This window comes from Camellia sinensis, chromosome 11 (assembly GCF_055761805.1).
Source record: "Camellia sinensis isolate YWXY chromosome 11, ASM5576180v1, whole genome shotgun sequence".
NCBI lineage: Eukaryota > Viridiplantae > Streptophyta > Magnoliopsida > Ericales > Theaceae > Camellia > Camellia sinensis.
Window position 1 is genome coordinate 149,352,347 of NC_138971.1, and position 25,217 is coordinate 149,377,563.

The following is a 25,217-nucleotide window of genomic DNA, read 5'->3' on the forward strand; positions in this document are numbered from 1 at the left end:
TGCGTGTTCAGAGAATTTGAATTTTGGGCTGCGTGTTCAACTTTCAGTTAATTTGTGGGCTGCGTGTTCACTATCTACCTGGGCTGCGTGTTCAGAGAATTTGAATTTTGGGCTGCGTGTTCAACTTTCAGTTAATTTGTGGGCTGCGTGTTCACTATCTACCTGGGCTGCGTGTTCAGAGAATTTGAATTTTGGGCTGCGTGTTCAACTTTCAGTTAAATTGTGGGCTGCGTGTTCACCATCTATCTGGGCTGTGTGTTCAGAAAATTTGAAGTTTGGGCTGCGTGTTCAACTTCCATTTAAAGTGTGGGCTGTGTGTTCACTTTCGAATTCGGGCTGTGTGTTCGACAAATCAGTGTTTGAGCCATGTGTTTTAATGTGGGCTGTGTGTTCGCAATTAATTAATGAACCGAGTGTTCAGAAATTTGAATGTTGAAACTACATGTTCAAAGATGTAAGGAAAGTACTATGTCACAAGCTAAATGTTTAAGCATGGCAAGGGTGCGAAATGTAAAATACAAAAGATGAGGTAAATACCTCTCGGGCCTCGTGAGAGAGATGTTGCTCCGGCTCTCTGAGAAGCAGATCCGCGGGTGCTCTCTCGTCAAAACTAGTAAAATGACGGAAAACGGCACGAGGGAGGACGTGCGCTGCCGGACGGTACCTCTCGGGCATGAAAGGTCGGGTCCTCGGAGGTAGAGTCATGGGATCGAAGTCATCTCCGGCACCTGGAAAACCTCCGCCATGAGCAGAATTGCCCGCCATTTTCAAGAATCTGCAAAAGGGGAGCAAAAATGAGCAAAATGAGCAAAAATTGGAAAAAGTCAACAAAAGTCAACTCTCGGGAAATAAAAAGTCAACAAAAGTCAACTCCCGAGAAAATATTCTAAATATTAAGATGAACTTACCTCAAGTGGTGAAAATGCAAAAAGAAGCTCCCAAGCCGGAATTTAATCGCTCCAAAGTGTTTAAAACTAAGTGTTTTTACGAAAACAATTTGCGCGAGGCGTTGGAAAACGCGCGTAAAACTCAAAACTGGAGAGAAAAGTGTTGAAAGAGGCAAGAAATGAAGTGAGGTTCGGCTGCCATTTATAGGCCTCAAGCCTTGGTTGAAAAGGCATGCAAAAAGGAGGGGAAAAGACCAAAATGCCCCTGGGAAAAGGGCATGGCCGGCCGGCCTCTAATTCTAGCTGGCCAGCCATCTGCTTTTTGCAGAAATGGCCGGCCAGCCATCTACTTTAATGGAAACCGGTTGGACACCCCCCCTTGGGAAGATAAGTGGCCGGCCATGCTCTCCACATGCTCACCTAGCTCTCTGAAAATTTTGAGGAAGATCGGAGTTCCCGGGACCTGAAAAAGTTCAAGAAAAGTACATGTCCGGCCGCGAAATTGCTCCGTCGGGACGTCGGTTTCAAGTTCTGACATGTGTCTCATCATCATTCATCGAAATCAAAGTGTATCCTTTTTGAATGAGTCGTAACCTTTCAAAGAAGCAGATCGGAGGCCGTGATCGAGTTACCTTTGCCGAAACACGTTTTTCCGTACTCGTTGTTTCACGGCAAATGAACACCCTGATTCATACTCATTTTGTACTATCATGCACATATCTTGCATTCTCATGGGCATACTCACATTGTCATGTACATTTCTTGATATTGGCATACCTCCGTGTTTGAACATATGTTGTCACGCATGTTCCGTTCTTGTATTGCGATACATTCACTCACCGGCACTGCGTGTGTCGAACTTTCGGAATCACATCAAATATATGTTGTTAGCATATTGTACTTGTTGCAATTTCTCTCTTTTGCAGGCACGATATTGTATGTACGGTTCAATTGAGGCTGGTGCGACCAGACGAATCGCGCAGGTATCGTATCTTCTCCGTGTGAGACATGGCGGAGATTGAATAATCCTCCGCATTTTTAACTGCATGAAATGTAGTTGTTGCTTTGCATTCTTGCTTAAAACTGTTGCATCTATTTGCGAATACTTGCTTCATTACAGCTTGCTGCATTTGCATAATCATTGGGTTACCTTCGGCTTCTTGCATATCATTTGCATTTTGCCCCCTGCCTGCGGGCATGCCTGCGGGCACATCTCTGTCTATCTTGTATGTTTGTCTGAGTCTTCGGCCTTGTCAAAAATAGGTCGTCTCTGGGCTTTGACATTCACTCCCGTCACTTGTGACTTCCGAGTTCTGTCAAAGAGGGGCAACTGTAGACACCCCATTTTTGACCGACCTTAAGACTCAGACGTCACCGATTGAGCGCTTGGTGATGTTGCATAATGTGCTCGTTCAGAAGTTTCAGAGTCGCGGCCGTAAGCCCTGCCTCCGGACTTCCGAACCCTTTTCTGTGCCTTGTCTCGGTTTGCGAACCAGACTCGGTTTTCTCTGTTTCTTTTCCTGAAGGGAGGGAGAGGTCTCGTAGACCATCTCTCAATGTCCGTAGGCTACATTTGGTGGCCGTAGGCCATTTTGCCCATTTCGGAGTCCGGTTCCCGGTTTTCTGAGCCGTCAGGCCGTGTGCCTCGGTTCGGGACCGCTTAACCATCTCCTATTGCTCTGATTTTTGGCATACATCTTATTTCATCCATTTTGAGTGACACTGGGGGCTGAGAAACCCACTTCAAGGTCGAATACCATTTTCGGTGCTTAACAGCCCATTTCCGGGACCCCGAACTGCGTGTTTTGGCTCCGGAACATTCGTTTTGCAACGGTTTTCGCTCATTTTTGGCAGGTACCTCTGTTTTATCACAGGGAAGGTCACTGAAGGGTGGGAGGCCAGCAATTGTTGCAGCAACCAATTATTTCTCTTCCGGAGCCTCCCGGCGCCCGTTTTTCGCACTTCCGGGCTAATGTTGAATACCTTAGAGCTAGTGTTGCCAACTTTCAACCACATATCTGTGATCTACACATCTGGGAGGCCACTAAAAGTTGGTGGCCGGCCATTAAGGTCACCTGACCCTTTTGACCCCTTTCTTCCGGGCTAATGTTGAACCCCTTGGACCTTTTTTCTTGAACTTTGAACCACATATCTGTGATGTACACACCTGAGAGGTCCCTAAAAGTTCATGGCCGGCCAGTAATTCAACTTGACCCTTTTGACCCCCTCTTTCCGAGCCATTGTTGAACCCCTTGGGCCCACTTTCTTGGAATTTCAACTACATGGTTGTGTTGTACACACATAGGGGTACCTCTCCAATATCTTGCCGGCCAGAAAAGCTCCTTGACCCTTTTGACCCCTAGCCGGCCGGCTAGGGGGTATGGCCGGCCGGCCACCTCCAGCAAAAGTATGAGGCCGGCCAGCTTCCTTGCACTGTACCCTTTCCAGCTGTGGGGCAATCTCCCCCAGATATTTTCTGTATCCGGGGGATATTTTGGGAGAGAGTTATGCTCTCCAATTCACCCCCCTTTTACACCCCTTTCTTGACCTTATAACCAGCTGAGGGTCTTCTTCTTGAGGGTTAGAAAAATTCCTCTCCAAGCACAAACCCTAAACTCCATTTTCATCCTTCTCAATTCTCCAAAAAACCATAACTTCTTAACCTTCATTCCTTCTACACCACCAAGCTCTACCACCACCATCTCATTTCCAGCAGCAAGGGAGGATTCTTGAAGGCTAAAGAAGCTGCAAATCAACCCAAGAAGCAACAAAAGCTTGGATCTTCAAGGGTAAGTTACACTTTGATCCTTTTGACCCTTTTCCTTGATCTATTTCTAAGCCTCATTTATTTTTGGTTTCAAGCTTCGGCCCTAACTGAAAAGGGCCATATTTTGAGCTCATCTTCACTTCTCATTAAGGGCTCAACCCTGTTTGAGCCCTCCATAATACACTTGCTTCATTGATCATCTTGTATGTCATAGTTTTGCATGCTATTTTTGACCCATGATAAATTTATTTTCGAGCATGTTGTAAACTGATATGAGGCATATTTTGAGCCCCTCTTCAAAATTGGAGAAGGACTCAACATTGTTTGGTGTTTCCATATGTCACTTGTAGTTATATCCCCTATTTGGCCCCATTTTTGCATAAATTAGTAGCCCTCTTTGCTCCTGTTTTTGGACCTTGGTCAGAACTGAAAGTGGTCTTATTTTGGCCTATACTTCATGTTTCATTCACACTTTTTTTCTGTTTGGTGATTATTTTATATACTTCATGTTATAGCACCTTTTGAGCCTTGTTTTGCATCACATTTTTAGCATGTTTGTATACTGATTTGAGGTCTGCCATATACTGTAAATGTTCATATTTTTGGTTCATCTTCAGTGTTATAGAAGGAAATTTTTCAGTTTGAGTTTTTCTTATACCACTTGCTTCATTACCCCTCTTTTGGCCCCTATTCTTGCATGCTATTTTTGCCATACCTATACTTGCTGTTTGGCCATGTTTATAACTATGAAAGTGCATATTTTGGGACTGTCTAGCTTCTGCCTTTGCATTGCATGTCCATATTGTGCATGTTTGGCATGGCTATAGGCCATTTCGGGTGCCTAATGTTGCATTTCGGGACAATTTCATGCATTTGGTATCATTTCGCTACATTTCGGGATTGTTTTTCCCCATATTTTGTTGCTGAAATTCTGTTAGTATGCTTGCATATCATTTTTGCCATGTTGCATTGCATTTCGTCACCGCCTCGGTTTGCGTGCCCGTGTGCACGCATTTCGAGGCACTCCCTTTTTATCCACCGGCATCCGATGTGAGTGTGGCTGAGGCTCACTCATGTTGGTATAAGCCCATTTGTCATTTCCATGTCATTTTAGCATCACCTCGGTTTGCGTGCCCGTGTGCACGCATTTCGAGGCACTCCATTTTTATCCGACGGCATCTGATGTGAGTGTGGCTGAGGCTCACTCATGTTGGTATAAGCCCATTTGTCATTTCCATGTCATTTTAGCATCACCTCGATTTGCGTGCCTGTGTGCACGCATTTCGAGGCACTCCTTTTTATCCACCAGCATCCGATGTGAGTGTGGCTGAGGCTCGCTCATGTTGGTATAAGCCCATTTGCCATTTCATATCATCTGTCATCGCCTCGGTTTGCGTGCCTGTGTGCACGCACTTCGAGGCATCTCATTTTTATTGCATTTATCATCGCCTCGGTTTGCGTGCCCGTGTGCACGCACTTCGAGGCATCTCATTTTCATTGCATTTATCATCGCCTCGGTTTGCGTGCCCGTGTGCACGCACTTCGAGGCATCTCATTTTCATTGCATTTATCATCGCCTCGATTTGTGTGCCCGTGTGCACGCACTTCGAGGCATCTCATTTTCGCCGCATTTATCATCGCCTCGGTTTGCGTGCCCGTGTGCACGCACTTCGAGGCATCTCATTTTCATTGTATCTGTCATCGCCTCGGTTTGCGTGCCCGTGTGCACATACTTCGAGGCATCTCATTTTCATTGTATCTGTCATTTTCTCAGTTTGCGTGCCCGTGTGCACGCATTTCGAGGCATCTCATTTCCATAGCATTCTGTATGTTAGGATTATATCTTAGTTGCATTTCATGCATATCATGCATATTGCATCATGTTCGGAATAGGAGTTAGCCCGGGCACGGGAAACGAGGTACATTTCGTACTCCGAGTGACGGAATGTGTTTCAATTCCCCAGTCACCGACACTCCGGATTATCCATGATGGAGTTAGGTTTTAGCTGTAGTTTCATGTGCATTCATCCTATATTGAGTTGTGCATTTCGATTCCTCGGCCATCATGCCTCGGTATGCGCGATTGGTGGCACGAGGATCGAGACATGCATATATCTGTGCAAATACATTGCTATGCCCCTTTCCTGCTCTCTGTTGCAGCAAAATCAGGAATCAACAACCTTTTGGGACTTGGCACGCATTTCAAGAACAGGTGTAAACAGAGGCTAATTGGGACATTCCGGTGGATTTCCGCGCAAGACAACCCGGACATGCATCATCCATCAGAAGCAAGGCAGTCCCTGGCTTGCACGCCAGTTTTATTTGCTTTCTTAGTTAATTCATTAATTAATTAGGATTTTGTAATATTTCGGACTGTAATATTCTTTTATTCGGGACTGTAATATTCGGACTGTATTATTTATTCGGACCCTCTGTGCGAGGGCATAACTGTAATAAGTGTGCGTGAGTGTGATGTATGCCTTCCAACCTCACGTCTTTCTCCCTTTTATTTATCCGCTTTTGATGGTTAGATTAGGGCATGTTTAAATTAGCATACAGTATGACAGCATGTTTGCATCATTCATCTGTATTGCATGCACCGGGCTCGACGCATCATACTAACTGCATTGTACTTTCAATTTCAAAGTTGAATACATGATAGCTGTAGCATCTCATATACCATCTTAGAATAGCCGAGCCTACTATAATTGCATTTTTGCATGTGTTGCATTAGGCATTTCTGTATACTTAGGATTCATGTATGATTTCTAATAAGTGTCTATTTTGGCTTGGAGTACTCGGTGAGTTTTTATGCTTTAGCATGCTTGCATGCGTGTGAGTGAATGCCATGATAGCATGCTTACCATGAGGCTATGTGCTTATCTGATATAACTGCCTGAATGCCTATGGGTGAAGGCTGAGTTACTTAAATTGGAATAAAACATCAAATGTTTTAAACTTACCTGCGGGTAGCAAACCACTTTCAAAAACAAACATGAAATGTTTTGTTCCAATTCGGGCGATCCAGTCTATATTTATATGCTGTGCGCATCACATAGTAACCTAGGCTAATAAACCGGATAAGAACTCACAATGTTTTCAAGAATTGATATCATGCTTAGTAGAGGCCGGTCTATGACCGGGCGAGCGGGGGTGCTCACGAAGTGACCTTCCCCAATCGTACCCAAGTTCCCGAGCCGAGGCAACTTTGGTGATGACGGACACGTGGCCTTTTGGCACCGAGTCAGGGTTTCCTAAATTTCCCAAAATAAAATATTTAGGTGGCGACTCTGTATCTGGCAAAGCAGTCCATGTTTGGCACTACTTCTTTCAAAAATCAGTTTCTCAAAAACGATTTGCCGGATTTGGACCCTTTGGTTCAGATTAGGAACCGTGACATTTAAGAGTCCGAGCTGTAGTGACCCCAAATGAATAGAACGGGAGCTAAACCCTCCCGGGGCGTTCGGGGGACGTCTACAGCACGGTGTCCTCAGTATCAATCTGAGTCACCGTTGCCTTTGGCTGAGCCTTCTTCAATCTTTTGGGCTTTGGCTTTGGTGGAGGCTGGGACTGTGCTGGTTGGGCGTCGACGGTGGATGGGATGTTGGCCAAGAGATCTTCAGCGACTGCTTTCTTGCGGCCCATCTCAGCAGCGAAAACAGTTCAGCGTCAACGTCGGTGTTGAGATGGTGGGATCAGTTATGGAGCTGAGGTAGATGGCTGCTCTGCTAGATCAGAGGTTGACCCCTGATCTGGCCGAGATGATGAAGTTGTTAGAGGAGTAGTGGCGGACGGAGGAGACTGGCTCTTCTTCTTCTTCGGAACGTCGGAAAGAACCGACTTGTAGGTGGGAATGAAGTTAAATAGCAAAGGAGCTCTCCGCCTCTGAACGGGCAGATCCAACAGCTTCTTCAAGCCCTTGCTGGGGAAGAAGGACTTGCGGAAGTCTTTTGTTGGTTGGGGAAGGGCTGTAAGAAAAACAGATGTTACAACATAAAATGAACGAAATATTGAAGACTTTAAAAATAAGTAAGTATAAACACTGGGCTCTTACCATTACCCTTTAGGAAAACTGTTCGAGGAAGAGGGTAGAGGTGGAGGTCCTCATCTGGAGCGAACTCCCAGTTCCCCGAGATAATGAAGTAATCGTCCCCGGCTCCCTTGTTGGAGTCTGGGAGGTCGGCAACAATTTTGTACTCTGTGGACCTCGGTTTGAGGTAGTAAATATAGCGTTTCTCTAATTTGAGGCCACACATGATGTAGCAGTATTGCATGTCGGCTAAGGTTACCTTAGCATTCTCTTGTTTGGCTAAGGCTATTATACCATTGATGACTCGATAGGAATTGATGGCGAGATACATTGGTTTCAATTTATAGTAATGGAGTATCTCACAGAAGAGGATGTCGAGTGGGAGCCTAAGTCCACACTCAATGAAAGCTACAACGGGAAAGTGCATAGAATCAGTTGTGGGCATGATGGAGTCATCCTCCCCAGCCAACCTCAGATGGACGTCGGCGAGGATGGAAAACTCCTGCCTGAAATATTCCAACTTGGCTGGGATATCTACCCTATGCTTCCACATACCCATGACGCCGGCTTAGGGAGAAGGTGTATAATTTGGAAATGAAGTGTTCTATAAAGACTTAGAAGACCTCGGCAAAACCTAAACGAGTGCTGGGGTAAAGATTTTTTTCGATCAAAGGGGAATTCATTTCAGTTTTCCCTAAGATTCGTGTGTTTTGCGGCAAATCTCAAACCTAAGTCTAAGCAAATGGAGATTGAAGGCAAGAATCTGGAAAAACACAGAAAGAAGAAACAAAAACAAAAATTCAGAATCAAGAGTGATGATGCTCCATCAAAGAACACTGTGACAGAGTGTGTGTAAAGATGCAAGGTCAAGAACAGTGGCAAGACACGCAATGTGTGTAGATAAATGTACAAACCCAGAAACGGGTGAAACAAAGTATGTTTTAAGCATACAAGGGATAAAATTTGGAGCACAGATATGAACAGGAGCATATGAATATGTTCAAAACGAGATTAATATACAGAGGCAATGGAAAGAGAAATAAGAAATTAAAATGAGGAAACAGTACACTTACCAAAGAAAAGGTGGCCGATGTAAAATACACTGGTGTCGGACGGTGGTAATGAACAAAGAAGTGCAGTAAAAAGCCTCGCCGGAAGGGGAAAGAGAAAGTGATTGCAGAAAGCTTCGCAAGGACAGCAATGGTGGATTTGGGAGAGAAAGAGTTGGGAGCTTGGGAACAAGAATGCAAAAGTGAAGAGTCGGTGACAGAGAAGGGATTTTGATCAAAACCACGAAATGGCGGCAAAATTGCAATCAATGTGCCTAGGGCGATGTGCCTGTCAGACGGCGCACGCACGAATGATGTGACTTGATGACGCGTGTCGGGTACGGCTCGGTAGGAAAAAGACGCGTGGCAGAAACGGTTGAAATATTGTGCGTGACACCTCACACGCATGATAAAACTCTTGGAATTCTTGATTTAATGAAGCAAATACCTCGGCTAATGGGGTGATCTCGGCTCAATGAACTTGATCAAATTTGGTTAGTGGTTTCAAAGGCGTTGATGCAAACACACTGAAGTGTTTATCAAATGGAAGTTGATGTGTGGCAATCTCGGAAGTGAAAGATAAAGCAAGATAGTCGACGTGAAATGGGTTCAGAAGATATAGGTTCCATCACCTCGGGATGCCGAGGTAATAGAACCTAGGGGGCAGTTGTGGGGACATAAATTTTGAATGACTACACGTGGCCGAGGTGTCATCGAAGTGCCAGCCGGGGTGCCAAGTGTCCTGGTCATGATACCGAGGTAATTTCGTCTAGGCCGAAGTTATCTGCGAAGAAACCAGAGTCCAGGATAAGCGGATAAGGGACAAGAGTCTTAGAATGAGAGAAGACTTCAGTTTGGATAAAGATAAGACTCTTAGAGAGTTTATCTCAATCCTACTGGGAGTCAAAGATTAGCGGCAATCCAGAGTCCATTGAGACTAGATTTGTGTTGGCTATAAAAAGAGAGGCACCCTCATGGGTCTAAGGTACACTTTTTATGTTCTGAATAGTAAGTTAAACACTTTTGCTATCTTTGAGAGATAACTGACTTGATCGTCGGAGTGCCCCCGGGTGGACGAACCACCGCCGGAATCTCTTCTTTTTGTGACAGGTTGTTTGGACTTCATCTATTCTGCCAGTGCTCTCCAACTGAATACTATTTGGCAGTGTGGTCAGAAATCAGCACACACAATACCCATTTATCAACCAAGTCTTTTTCCATTCTTCGGTTGGCTGTGGTCTCCTCATCAGACTTTAACAAAAACATAATAACCTACATAACACAAAAAATTAATATGTAGAGTTGTTCCTTCCACTGCCAAGCTATAACCATTATTCATGCGTCAGTGTCACCTCATAAGGAGAATCCTAACCTTCCCAAGACCACTCTTCTTCAATTCCTATCTCCTATCATAATGCTCTAAATCAATGGGAAACTGCATAAAGTGCAAGACATAATCAGTACACACATAATTTCCATACATCTCACTCAAAGAAATGGAGAAAATGCTTTTTGTATATCAGTTAAGATCCTCAATATTGCCCCACAGATGTTTATATTTGGTAAGCTTCCATCTGTAAGGGGTTTAAGCCAGGTTTTCAGAAGAGTTAATACTCCATGATGAAGTTGTTTCCTGCACCAATCAACAGTTGATGTAGGAAACAAGATAAGAACCATAAATAATAAAATGGAAACATGATGTCAATGAAACTAATGAGAGAAAGTCATCTTACTTTGAGAGAACCTCCATAAGGAGAGGCAGCTTTTTGAGTTTATTTATAGCAGGTATTAACTGTCAATTCAATTCTACATCTTCTTCAGCCACCACTTCAAGCTCAGCCATAACATTTTCAACAAGCAATGTTATCTCTCCAGCACCCTTCTCGCCTTTCTTCTTTTTCTTGCCTGACTTGAAAAGCTGATCAATTTCCTTACTGTCTTCGCCCTCTTCTGCCTGGAAAAATTGTAACAGATATTGTGGAATTGTCACAATAATAAATTTTAAAGAAAGATGAAATCCTAACCTGAGGAGCATCACGAGGAGACCATGGTTCATTATCAAATCCATACAGCTTCAGTTGTAGGAGTTCCAGGCGCTACTCTAATATCCATCTGCAACAATAACAAGAGATGTCAAGAAATAGAAAGACAACAAAATTAAATCAAAACCAACAGCAATTGTTGGATATTTCAACTGAAGCAAAGCACAAGTAAACCAATTTCAATTCAGCTCCCCTCAAGTAGAAGTGTGCTTCCAGATTAAATCAAAAAGAGATGTGCGAACTAATTATAAATGTAATTGATGACATACAACCAATTATTAGCTTGACATCTGGGGAGATAAAGCCAACACTGCACAAAAAAGGAATTCAAAGCGGCTTCAGCAATCATGTTTAGAAGTAACATTTCCAAAACTTCCCAATTATATCTACATTACTCATCTCAAAATGACATCAACCTTGCTGACTATGAAGCACGGGTGCGAGTACGGATACGGGTAAGGGTACGATACGAGTATGCCAATACGGTAAATTCTTTAAAAAATGGGGTACGGGTACGGGTACGGCTGGGGTACGCTAATTTTTTTTAATTATATTTTTTAAAAATTTATAACTAAGCATCCAACATACAAATCAAAGTTTTAATATGGCTGGGGTACGTCAATTTTTTTTTTAATTATTTTTTTTATAAAATTTATAGCTAAACATCCAACATACAAAACAAAGTTTCAATATCAAAACTAAAAAGAGAACAACTTATCTAAAAAGTTATATAATTATTTCTTTTTCTTTTTTTATTGTCTAAAACATGATACAAAAGAGAACAAAACCATAACTCATGGGTAAAAGGTGTTGGAAATAAAAAAATAAAAAAAAATTGTTGTACCGGTGCCGTACCCACGACGTACCAACATGTACTTGTCGTTTTCGGCACTCAGAAAGTACCCGATATTCGTACGACACCATTTTTGAAGTACCCATGCTTCATAGCTTGCTAAGATCAGTAGAAGCTCAGAACCATAGTTATAGTGAAGACCATTCCTTAATATTATCAATATAACAGGGAAGTTCTCAGAACCATGGATTAGAATTATTAACCTAGTTATGCTTTATGGTCGCGCTCAAATTTTAGGTAGCTACAATTTCCTAATTTCTATTTTTGCTTAAATCTGTATCCATTTTTCATATCAGACCTAACTAACGAAACCATTGAAGATACACTATTTTATCCACAATAGGATCCACTACATACATTAATGAAACATACCACAACCATATGAACTTCCAATCCTCTATGATGGGACTCATACAAAATATGTAATTTGTAAACAAAGACGTACCATCACAAACAAAAGCTCATACCTTATACCGCATAGGCAGGCTGCGCATGAGTTTCACTCGCAAGCAAAGGCCAATCACCGTTGCCATGTTGCAATGTTCAACTGTTGGAGTGAATGTCACCCTGAATAAAAAACCCATATTTAATTTATAAGAACTAAAAATTCCACCAATACAGGAGGATTTGTCTCTACCTCACACAATTATGCTTTTCATCTACTTCAATTGCATCTTCTGATATAACTTTCAGCTCTTCCAAGGAATAGGGATGATCAGGATCTTTTATGTCTCTAAGATGATGTAAGAATGTTAAGAGAAGTACTGAGTTTCCAAAACTGCTTAGCTCCCTTGTGTAATTTGGTATGAAACAATATCTATCATACTCGGATGTTAAGAATTAGTATCTAATTTTATTCAATAAATAAGTTCAAAACAAAACAATATGTAGAGCAAGAATAACTAGTTGCCATAAAAATATATAGTTTTGCTTCCAACAAAAAGATACACTTGCTTGATGAGAAGAACATGATAGTTTTGCTTCCAAGGAGAGTAGCATCTTCCCTAGAAATTCTCCATTAATTCTTTGACAAATGTATAGCTTTTATTTTCTTGTGCTTGTTTTTTACTTTGCTAAATAGCCTTCTTTTACCCAGTGAATATTGTACTATATCTTCCTTTTGTACTTTCCTCCTCCACTTTGACAAAATTTTCAATTCCTTAACAGAAAAAGTATTATCATTCTTTTACTTTTTGTATATAGACACACAATCAAATGTAATGCATATTGACTGTAAATGTTAGTTGCAGTGAGATAGTCACCACACATTTATTAGGTTTTATATCAATTTTAAGATGCATTTCAAGATAATTTCTTAACATGTCATTAATATACAAAAATTTCTACGGAAGTTTTACGTACTCATAAAAGTTTTGAACCACATAGCAGCACGTGCTTCCTTACAATTGCTTCTGCTCCCTTTGTCTAGGTAGCAAAACTTTTCTGAACAGAAACTTCACCCATGTAGTTTGATTTGATCAACATGTCTAAACTACATATTCCTTTCTAAATTCTAATACACTTAAATACAAGTGAATTTTAATATCAACACCAAGCTTTGCAAAGAAACCTACGATTTGTGAGATATATAACCGACAAAACACAATGGATATGACAAAGCATCAAATGTAATAATCAAGCTCAAAGGATATCAAAAATTTCTAGTTAGTCAATGGGCTCCACAGCATACTCGTTGACATCATGTGGTGCAGTTCTAGTTCAATGCCCATTTTTGTCATAGACAATGGGATTGGCATTGATTAAACCGGAAACCATTTTCCTTAGTCAGCCTGATGCAGTTGCAGAAGGTCGACATAAAAAACATTAAAAATTATGGTCCATGCTCAAAAGCGACCAAATTGAAGCCAAATTGATATTGAATTATTGTATAAGCATTGAACACTATTGTTCCCTTGTTCATAAATCATAGGATGATGTGCAAAAGGAAACAGAATAACAATAAATCAGTAGATTACATATTCAATTCCAATTGAAATTCTTCACGGCCTAAATCTGCTTAACAATTTGTCCTTTATTATAATACATGATCACTCACCGATACATCATTAACCCCAAATTGTAAATAACAGCACATTGAAGCAGGGATATCTAATGATTTCTATAATCAACTCATAGAAAAAAAAAAGGAAAGAAAGAAGGAGAAATTACAGAAAGAAGGAGAAATTACAAAAAGAAGGAGAAATTACAAAAACAAAACCAAAGTTTGACTCTTGCAACAAAATAAAACTTAAGTTTTTAATTTTGTCCATTTAAACCCTAATCTTTTGATTTATTTTCAATCTAAACCATCAGTCAATTTTCATTAAGTAGAACCGACTGAAAAAGGGTATTTCAATTAAACTCAATGTAGGTGTACATGAAATGTCTAAAATACTATTTTTCATTGAGTTTAATGATTAAAATACATTTTTTCTGTCGATTTTATGTAATGAAAAAAGGCAAATGGTTTAGATTGACAATAAATCAAAAGTTTAGGATTTGAATTGATAAAATTAAAAACTCAGTTTATTTTGTTATAAGAGTCAAACCATAGTTTTTTTTTTCTTTTTTTTTTTTTTGCAATTTTCCCAAGAAAATCGCTTTGACTTATTTGACTAGACAGGGAAGGTTTGTCCCTTCTCCACTAGAAGACAGTAGATGATCATATAGGGTGAATGAATCAAAGAAAGGGAATACTCAGCTTGAGAGATTGAATTCCGCAAGTTCGAGTGTATGTGCATTGAAGGAAGACAGAGAGAAGACTAATTCATTAATATCTTATAATGCTCATTCTTTATATAGATCTTAAATGATGCTTTGGGATTGCTTCTGCGGGAGGAGATGCTGGTCCACGACACTCCCGCTTTGGTTTCGGTTTCTTTCAAAGTCGAAAATTTAAATTTGGAATAGCTTGAGGGGCTTGTAAGGTTCACCACAGGTCATATTTAGATAAATTGAACTGTTCATTTTGTAGAACCATTTGTAAACATCATCTATGAGAAAATTAAGTTAATTTGATAATTGTAATATTTTTATTCGATTGTGTTTATTTCCAAAAAAGCGGATGGTTCATTTTAAAAAACATACTTGTCGTTCATATTTTTAGAGACAAACACAATAAATAAAAATATTATGATGATTATTAGATCAACTTAATGTTTACCATAGATGATATATAATAAGGATCCTATAAAATAAAGGTTCAAATCATAGAAATGGAGTCTTTGACGGGCTCCACGAACTACTTAAGCTCTCTCAAGTTCATATTTGAATTCGAAAGAAGCTCAAGTTTCCCAATTCAATATCATTTTGTTAATGATTTCATTTTAAAAATGAACCAAATTAATTCAAATTAAAAATTAATGGATTTGACAAAATTAAAACTTAATCATCTAAGTGACATATAACACAAACTTAAACGCTCTGTTTGTATCATGTGACTTCGTAAGAAATTATCTATACTATTATTAAAAGTGAACACCTCACTTGATGTCCATGAACTTCTCTCCTTTTGTCAAGTGGTCTTGTCTTCTTGCGCCAAAGGTCAATTTTTTCATCCAAAAAGGAAAAAGTAAAAAAATAGTTGTTAAAAGAGGACCACAAAACTTGAATCTAAGACAATCCACTTAACATACTAAAGAACACTTTCATCACTTAAACAGCATAAAAAAAATATTACAAATTCAAAATTAAAATTTATATTTTAAGTACACCCATCAAGTGAGTTCACACCCAAATAAGAAATAATGTGAACGATAACTCTTTTTTTTATACAGTGGTGAGGTGATACATTCCCCCCATTTGTTTCCCCCTAACTCCACCTCTAATAAGGTGGCTGAAAAAACCAAAATTTCAATTTGAGTTGCAACACAATGTGTGAAACATACACACAGCCCAAAAAAAAAAACAAAAAAAAAAAAAAAACAACAACCTATTCGCTTCTCTCTCGTTCTTTCTCTCTCTGACGTCCTCCCTATTTCACAAAGCTAACAATTTCAGCGAAACAACAAAGTTAACAATATACTCAATCAAAAGTTAACCAAGCTAACAACTCCATACCAAACAACAACAATCAAACTCACCACCACCAACAATCTTTACAATCCCCATTTCTTAAAACCCTCAAAAATCAAAAAATAAATAAATAAATAAAAACAGAGCAGAAAAAATAGTTTACAATCAATTAGTATAACATAGTGGAGAGCTAGAATTGTTTACAATCAATTAGTAAAACGATGTCGTTTTGATTAAGACCAAAACAAAACAAAAACAATGCAGAATGAAGAGATGGAGAGGAGACCACTCCCTTCCCTCTCAATCAACAGAGGGAGTCCTTTGGTGGTGTGGCATTGTGCGTTTTCATTGTGTTGCTATTGTTAAACTAACTATCAGTTTGGGATTTTTTTATACTAGAAGATTGTTTGTGTTTTTTTATTTTTTCAACACTTTCTACTAGTAAATTTTAGTTTTCTCATAATAAAGATGATTCATATTTCCCATTAGCTATATATGAGAGGGGAATTTATGCCACGATAATTGGGTCGGGGCTAAATCAGGCTCTTGAGGCAAACCAGGCTATGCACTAGAGATTGCTTGGTTTGGCCGCACAGAGGTTGAAACTAGTCAAATGAGTTTGACTGAATGAATTAGTGTTCTAGGAGCGAGCTACAAAAGAAGTGGCATTGAAGAACGGACCAAGCTACTTCCCAGTGGCATTTAAGATCAGACCAAGCTACCCAAGAAGACCGGTCAAACGTGAGTGGGTGCAACGCTTTGACTGAGCTAAGTGAAGGGACACACAACGTTAGCATGGTGCCGCGCCGAGCTGGATTTGCATGGCTGAGTCAAATACTGTAGACACCCCATTTTTGACCGTCCTCAAGACTTGGACGTCATCGTTTGAATGCTCGATGATCATCCATACTCGTGTTCGTTTTGTGTTCCCGAAGGTCTCGGCTGCGAGCCTTGCCTTAGGATCTTTCAACTTGTCTGTTTTGTGCTTGGTTGTGGACCAAGGACTTGTGGTTTTGCTTCTGAGGGAAAAGGGTGGCTTGTTGGCCATCCCTGCAACCCATCGGCCAAGCCTTGTGCCTGTCGGCCTTGTTTTCTTGTCATCGGCCATTAGTGGTGGCCGATCGGCACTCTTTTTGGTCGATCGGCCATATCTTTTGGCTGAGACCTTTTTACCTGCTTTTGTAGATATTTTTGTGCCAGCTATGACAACTGGTGAGCACAGATTTCATCCTCCATACACGTGTATGGAGGGATTGAAACAAGTCTCAAGCTTGCTAAACAAGCTTGAGATTTGATTTTCTATAAGAAGGGAGAACCCTCTCCCTTTCCAGAGGTTTTGAAATCTTGATATACAAAACATATATATCTCTCTCTATATTTCCTTTCTTTCTCTCTATATTTGCACTTGTTTGTGCTCAAAAGTGTAATTTCTTCACACTTTTGCACTAAAGCACCAAGTGAAACACCATACTCTTGTTGCTGAGGTACTTGAGGGTTTTGTTTGAACTCAAAGTTTGGTTTTTAGCTTAGAAAGTTGCTGGAGTTGCCTATTTGAAGTGGTTCTACAAGGGTGAGTCACTAACCCTCTTTTAAGCATTGTGTTCGTTGCTTACTTAGCCTTATTTGTGTGCTTATTTTGGCTTAACTCTTAACTGTAAAAAGCTTCATTTTCATGTGTTTGAAATGATTATTTAAGGTCTTGTTGGTGTTAGGGGTGATCCACCCCCTTTTGTGCCTTGTTTTGCCTTGTTTTGGGCCACCCCTTTAGGATTTTGTATTAGCCTTTGTTTGACCTTTCTACCACTGAATTCCAGAGGAATTTCAATGGTGGAAAGTGTGTTTTGACCCCTCTCCTTGTGTCTTGTGTGCTTGTGTTGATGGCTCACCATGTTGACATGTTTTTCTACCTTTTTGTGGCTCCATTTCAGCATGTCTTAGGCCGTGTTTTGCCATGTTATAACACTGTTTTGGCATGGTTTGATCATATCATGCATGCTCCTTGCACTTGTAGTGCAAATCCATTCACTAGCCTAACATGCATCACGCTTTTGACCATCATTCTAGCATGCTTTTGGCTCAACTTCAAGAAGCTTTTGTTCATCTTTTAGTATGCTCTGGCTCTATTTTAAGTGTTTTGGGTCATGCATGCATTGCTTTGTATAGCCATGGTTCAATCTTGCTCATTAGCTTTGTGTATTGAGTCTACTAGCATGCATTGCTTGGACTATTTGCATGATTTGGAATCATTTGGTATGAGATTTCAGTGCATGTATTGTGGTCATGCCCTCATATTTGTCACTCTTTCCATGCTTTGGAAGGTTGGTTCTTTATGCCTTAAGAATGAGCCCTTGTGTATGCCATTTTGCCTAAGCTTGTAAGTTGCCATATCAGTGTGTATTTGGTCTCATTTTGCCATGATATAACTCTAATGTTTTTGTTGAAGTCACCTCATGCTTGGTTTTGATAGGTGTAGTGTAATACTCCTTATTAGCCTTGCAAGTTCATGCTTCATGCCCTTCATGCTAGCTTATTTTGGTGATGCTCTATGCATGTTTTAGACTCATTTTGGCATGCTCTAGGACTGTTTTGGGTTGTCTTGGCCATATGCTTCATGTTTTGTATAGCTATAGTGCAAGTTCCATGGCTAGCCTTAAGCTTTGAACCTCCTAGCATGCTATGCTTGTATTATGTGCATGATTTGGCATCATTCCTCACATGATTTCAGAGCTTATTTCATTGACATACTCTCATATTTTCTACTCCTTCAATGTGTTTGAGAGTTGTTGTCTTCATGTCTTGTTTGCGAACCAATGTGTATGCATGATTGCGTTTATTCTTGGACTTCATTTTCAGCATGTTTTGGCCATTATATTGGCATGCATGAGGCTTGTTTAAGGTTGGTTTGGTCCATGGAATATTGCATTATGTGGCCCTTACCATTGAATGGTTGTTTGCATATTGTTGCATGACATTGTTACTTGCATGTTGTTGTATGTTCATGATGTCTAGCATGTTGATTAGATAAAATGTTATTGCATTGCTTGGTACATTGCATGTTGTTGCATGCTAGTTACATTGCATGACATTGTTGCATGTTTGTTGCATGCCATGTTGTTTGCATGCTTATTATTTGCATTGTGTTTGGCATACCTCGCATTGCATTGTGTGTGCATGCCTTACCTCTTGATCAAGCATGATAGAAGCTAAGGTCCCTTATGTGGTATTTGTGTGCATTCATTTGACATTGAATTGTGCAACTCGGCCTCTTTGGCCATCATGCATCGAGATGCGTGATTGATGGCTCGAGAGCCGAGCGCTACACACCTTTGAGCCTTGGACATGATAAGGGGTGTAGTTGCACACACATTTTCTTGCAAATACATTGCCATGCCTCTGTTTGTGCTCTGTTGCAGCAAAAAGGAGAGTTTGTAGGAATCAATGGCCGATCGGCCATCAAAATTGGTCGATGACCATTATTCTTTGGCCGATGGCCATACCTTTTGGCCAACTACCCCTCAGATGGTTCCTAAGGTAGGTCAAAAACATCATAGAAGTTGGCATAATTTTCAGAGGTGCAGAAGTGTGAAAACAGAGGCAACATGAGGCACGGTAACGGATTTCCAAGCGAGGCGATCGAGCATGCATCTTCGAACTCTTAGAACTGAGCTGAGGCTTTGTAATTTGTAATTAGCTTTACTTGATTAGTTAGCTTTTGAATTTGTAATTAAACTAGCTAATTTGTTAATTAGTTAACGTGTTGTAATAATTAGCTTAGTGTTAGCTAGTTATTCAATTTGATTATGTAATAATTAGTCTAATTAGATTAGTTAGAATAGCTTAGCGTAGCTAGCTTAGCATACTCATCCGGACCCTCCATCGAGAGGGCGCATTGTTGTAATAAGCGTGCATGTGTGTGATGCATGTCTTCCAACCCCCATTTCTTTCTCCCTTTCACTTACCCGCTTTCGATGGTTAGTTTAGGGCATGTTTCAATTAGCATACTTATGCTTGCATGTTTGCATTCATTCATTTGTCTTGCATGCACCGGGCTCGGCGCATCATTCAAACTGCATTATATTTCAATTCCTATTTGAATACATGTTATCAAGTTGCATTCACATGACATCTTAGAATAGCCGAGCCTATCTTAGTTTCATTTTTGCATGTGTTACATTAGCCATCTTAACATGAACTGCGATCATGCATGATTTCTCACGAGTTCTCTGTTTTGGCTCGAAGTACGCTGTGAGTGTCTATGCTTTAGCATCTTGCATGTATGTAAGTGTTAACATGATAGCATGCTTGCCATGAGGCTAACTGCTTAATTGATTAACTGCATGAATGTCTGTGGATGAAGGTTGGATTGCTTGAATTGGAACAATTCATCAAATGCGAGTGTTAAGCCCACTTGGAGTGGCAAATCACCATGTTTTCTAAGCCCACTTGAGGGTGGCAAAATCCACGACTTAGCCTACTTGCGAGTAGCATCCTCAAACCATTTTCAAACAAACAAACATGAGATGTTTTGTTCCAACTTGAGTGATTTAGTCTATACTTGTATGTTGTGCGCATCACGTAGTAAGTTAGATTAATAACCGGAATAAGAACACATGTGTTTTCAAAAACAACATATCATGTTAGTAAAGGCCGATCTTTGATCGGGCGAGCGGGGGTGCTCATTGCATGACCTTCCCCTCTCGTACCCAAGTTCCCGAGCCGAGGCAACTTTGGTGATGACGGACACATGAACTTAGGCATGAGTCAGGGTTTCTTGAATTTTCCCCAAAATAAAATATTTAGGTGGCGACTCTGTATCTGGCAAAACAGTCCATGTTTGGCACTTCTTTATTAAAAATCAATTTTCCAAAACGATTTGCCAGATTTGGACTCTTTGGTGATTTATCAGTCTTGCATTGCACTTTGCGAGATTAGATTCAGAACCGTGACACGAGTCCGAACTGTAGTAGCTAAGAACAAAATGATTCGCGCCCTCGCGTGTAGAGAGAGGAGTTTCGGGCGGTCTACAAATACCAAAAAGGCTATTGTAGTTCGGTTGCTCGGCTAGAAGTCATGCAAAAAGTTATGCCATCTCACTTGGTTTGTAGTAAGGAAGGTGTTAAAGGATATGCATTATCCTTTAGGAGTGTGATTTCTAGGAGGACTCTACAAAAAAGAAATTAGAGTCCTTTAAGACTCTACCGTGTGAAACTTACAAAAACTCAAACCATACCTAATTCCAGGTATTGTAATCACTATTCTCGAATTCACAGAACTTTTCCTCCTTGTTGATCCTATTTGCTAACTTAGGCATAGGAGGGGTTTCTAGCACACACCCGCTGGCTAGCTCATGTTTGTGATTTCAAGTCATACGACGACGTTTGGAGTAGCGCAAGCTTGGTCACATTTTTATTATACTAGAAGATTTTTGCTAGCATTGTGTTTTTTATTTTTTTAACACTTTCTACTAGTAAATTTTTGTTTTCCTCATAATAAAGATTATTCATATTTCCCATTAGCTATATACATTGATTAAGCTTTAGTTTTGCATCTAACTAATATGTCGCTAATACCATTACACCATCAGATGAAGTTTTAGATTAATATATGATGAGAGTGAAAGCAACATGAATGAAACATTTTTCCCATTGCTCAATAATATATATGAGTGATATTGGTTAGTATTTGACATATGATAACTTCGTAATCCATCATATTATGAGCTAAATCTTTTTTTCTTTTTCTTTTTGTTTTTCTCTTTTAGCTTCTATGGCATTAGTATTTTGTTTTGAGCCAAGCTCTCTTATGTACAATAGAACTTCTTGAGAGCATAAACCAAAAAACGAAACTATGAAAAAACTAGATAGAAAAGGCATACATATAAACATATTGAAACCTTAACTAGTTACAAATATTTGACGACAATGCCACAAGTACAACCACTTTCATGCCTTTTCTAGCTTAACAATTACATATTCAAAAAAGGAAAGAGGGGGCAGAAGAAAAGTGAGGGAAAGAAAATCCTACAACATCAAAATAACCTATAGATGCGGCTTTAGTTAAGAATCATTTCTTCTTCCATCCTAATGCCTTTGTCCCCTAACCCCACAAGAAATACATTTCTAATCTTGTGTAGTTCCTTGAGAACATCTTTCACACTCATTCTTTCACTCGGCATTTTAGCAGAACATGAAACTTCAATTTGAAAGACTGGTACTAGGCAAGCCTCTAGTTTAGAAATGTTGGTTGTACTACTTTGCATGCTCCTACTTGGCTCCTCTTCCATTTCCAATATGATTTGGGGATCAACGATCTGCATTACTTGTTCCGGAAAACACATTTTTACATAGCTATGGAGGTTTATATTACCTATAAACATGTTACTAGTTGGTCCTTTTCCTGTGAACATTTCTAGTAGTAACACTCCATAACTGTACATATCACCTTGCGTTGATACCTCCTTAGCCATACCATACTCTGCAATATGAAATAGTGAAAAAAATGCCCAACATTTTTAATTTTGCTATAATTGTTGAACTAGTAAGTTGTATTTCTTTTGCTGGAAAAATAAAATAAAATAAAAAACTTCGACATGTCAAAAGATAAAATTATCTCAAGGGTTAAAATCTATGTTCGATATGATAGGGGTAGGACAATGATTGATTTAATTTGTTGTGGTAGCTATACAAAAAATAAGGCAAAGTCAAGGAAAGTCATCTCTAAAACATTGCTTAATTTCTATATAATCTCGTAATTGGTTTTTGGTTCACTGCAAGATAATAATATAATGTAACTAAAAAATATTTCTTTATGAATTTCAACATAAGAAGCAATAAACAAATACCTGGGGCAACATAGCCAATTGTTCCTCTAATCCCAATTGAACTTGATTGCTGATGAATGGATATTCCATTGGTTGCTGAAAAAATCTTTACCAAGCCAAAGTCACTAACACGAGCACACAAATCACCGTCAAGAAGAATATTACTTGGCATTAAATCACAATGAACAAAAGTCATTTCACAATGATTGTGAAGATAATCCAATGCACATGCCACATCAATGGCAATGTTTAGCCTTTGAACAAAGTTCAAGTTCTTAGGTTCATGTTGCTCTAAAAGACTTGGGTGTAACCATTTTTCTAAGCTCCCATTTTCAATGAACTTGAAGACCAAAGCCTTGAAGTCATTGCCTTTAAAATCAATGCTTGAGCAAACTGTAATTATCTTGACAAGATTTCGATGGCGAATGTTCTTCAACGCTTTACATTCTGTAACAAAACTCTTGTTTGCTCCATGTTCATGTAGTTTGCACCTTCACAGCAACAATTTGTTCATTGGAGTTGAGAATCCCTTTATAAACAGAACCATATCCTCCCTCACCAATTAAGTTGGATGGAGAGAAGTCATGTGTTGCTTGAAAAAGTTCTCCAAAAGATAGTTGTAAATATTGGTTTTGCGAAGGCAAGGCTAATTTGACTTGTTTCCTTGACCTTTTGTTCCGGTAAATAATAGCTAAAATGCACAATGATAATAGAACAATAATGAGAGTAACTATTAGAACTATTAGTCTATGGTTGAAAGGTCGTTTCCTTTCATTCAAGACTTGCATTGGGCATTTAGGCAACTGCAATAGTTCACTTCCTCCACATAGATTACTATTTCCAACAATTGAGAAGGCACTAATGTTTGTGAAAACTCCTCCATTCGGAACTTCACCATCAAACCTATTGTAGGAAAGATTGAGATATTGAAAGAACCGAAACTCCTCGAGAAACCTTGAAATCTGTCTAGACAAGTTGTTCCTAGAAACATCTAGCTTTTGAATACCTTTCACTTGTCTGAAGGCCGTTGGAATCGTACCTTCGAAAAGGTTACCATTGATGTAGAGGAATTCTAAAACTTCACAATTGCCGAGAGCTGGAGGGATTTCCCCAAATAGTTTATTTTTTGATACAAAGAGTCCACCCAGATTTTTCAAGTTACCCACTTCTTGTGGTAGTAGTCCTGTTAAGTAATTTTGACTCAAGTATAGATAAATAAGGGAAGACAGACCAAAGATTTGATAAGGTATTGCTCCTGTGAGATGATTGTAATCAAGATAAATTTGTTGTAGATTGGAACAATTGCCTAAAGAAATAGGAATGCTTCCCTCAATCATATTTGTTGATAGGTCAAGTGCACCAAGCCTACTCAGGTTTCTGATAGACGATGGAATCTCTCCAGAAATGTTATTGTTGTGAAGCAAGAACTTCTCCAACATGGAGAGTTTTCCAATGGAATTTGGAATACTACCTGTAAGCAAGTTCTGATATAGAAAGAGATATTGCAAATTTACAAGGTTCCCAATACCAAGAGGTATGTTTCCAGATATATAGTTGTCTTCTAGAGCAAACCAAGTGATCTTGGTGGAGAGATTTGCAATAGAATGGGGAAACAAACCTTTAAAATGATTCGTAGCAAAATCTAGTATTCGTAGATTGGAACAATTGGATAAAGAAGTGAGGAAGCTCATTAATTCATTGCCTTGGTTTGTTCCAAGTGAATTGCCAGAAGCAGCTAAAGCTTCTAAAGCATCTAGGGTTCCCAGATTCATAGGCATGGGCCCAGCAAACGAATTGCTGCCAAAATCAATTTGCACAAGTCTCGTAGCATTGGCTATTGACGATGGAATTTGGCCATAGAATTTATTGCCTTCAACATAAAATCCTAGTATATTTGGAAGGGTCAAGAATAAATCTGGTGGTAGAATTCCATGCAATTGGTTGGTATGAATGGAGAAGAAATTGATTGATGAGATGTTGTAAAGTGAATTGGGAACTATACCAGACAAATTGTTTGTCGACAGCTAAAGAAACTCCAGCTTGGAAAGCTGCCCAAGCAGGGTAGGAATGCTTCCCTCTAGATTATTGAACACTAGAGAAAGCACACGTAGATTGGAAAGGTTCCCAATTGAAAGTGGGATAGTTCCAGTGAGATGATTGGCTGGAAAATCCAAGTGTGAGAGATTGGACAAAGAACCTAGCTCCGTAGGAATTTTACCTCCTAGATTGTTACTACCCATATCGATAACTCTCAAGTGTGATATAGCGATCCCGGATTTACCCTTGTTGTACAGTGATCCGGACAAGTGTCCGTGGATGTTGGTAGTTGATTATTATCTTGTTTACATCCTTTTTACTTTGTATTTGAGTTATAGGATGTGTTGGGCAGGTTTGTTACAGGTTGGTTGAGTTTAGAAACCAAAACTAGTTGCCCAGATTTTTACCTGTCCGCTCGAGCGGGGGTTTTGGCGCTCGAGCGGGAATTGCACCCATCCAGTATTTCCTGTGCAGTGTTGGACGCTCGAGCGTGGAGTTGGCCGCTCGAGCGGGGTTGTGTGAGTGCCGATCGAGCGGGGAGTTGGAAGCTCGAGCGGAGACCTGGTTCTGTAAAAGTTCTGGGAGTGTGCATCCGCCGCTCGAGCGGGATTATTGATGCTCGAGCGAAAGTCTGTGAGTGACGCTCGAGCGGGGTGTTTGACGCTCGAGCGGGTCGACTGGGTTTAAGTTCCGTGTTTTGACTTTTCAAATCACTTTT

At 39.9% G+C, this 25,217-nt stretch overlaps 2 pseudogenes; both read right to left on the reverse strand.

The window, feature by feature from the left end:
* Positions 1-8,378: 8,378 nt before the first annotated feature.
* Positions 8,379-13,404, reverse strand: LOC114305788 (protein AE7-like; annotated as a pseudogene).
* Positions 13,405-21,694: 8,290 nt separating this feature from the next.
* Positions 21,695-24,702, reverse strand: LOC145802764 (uncharacterized; annotated as a pseudogene).
* Between the last annotated feature and the right edge of the window lie 515 nt (positions 24,703-25,217).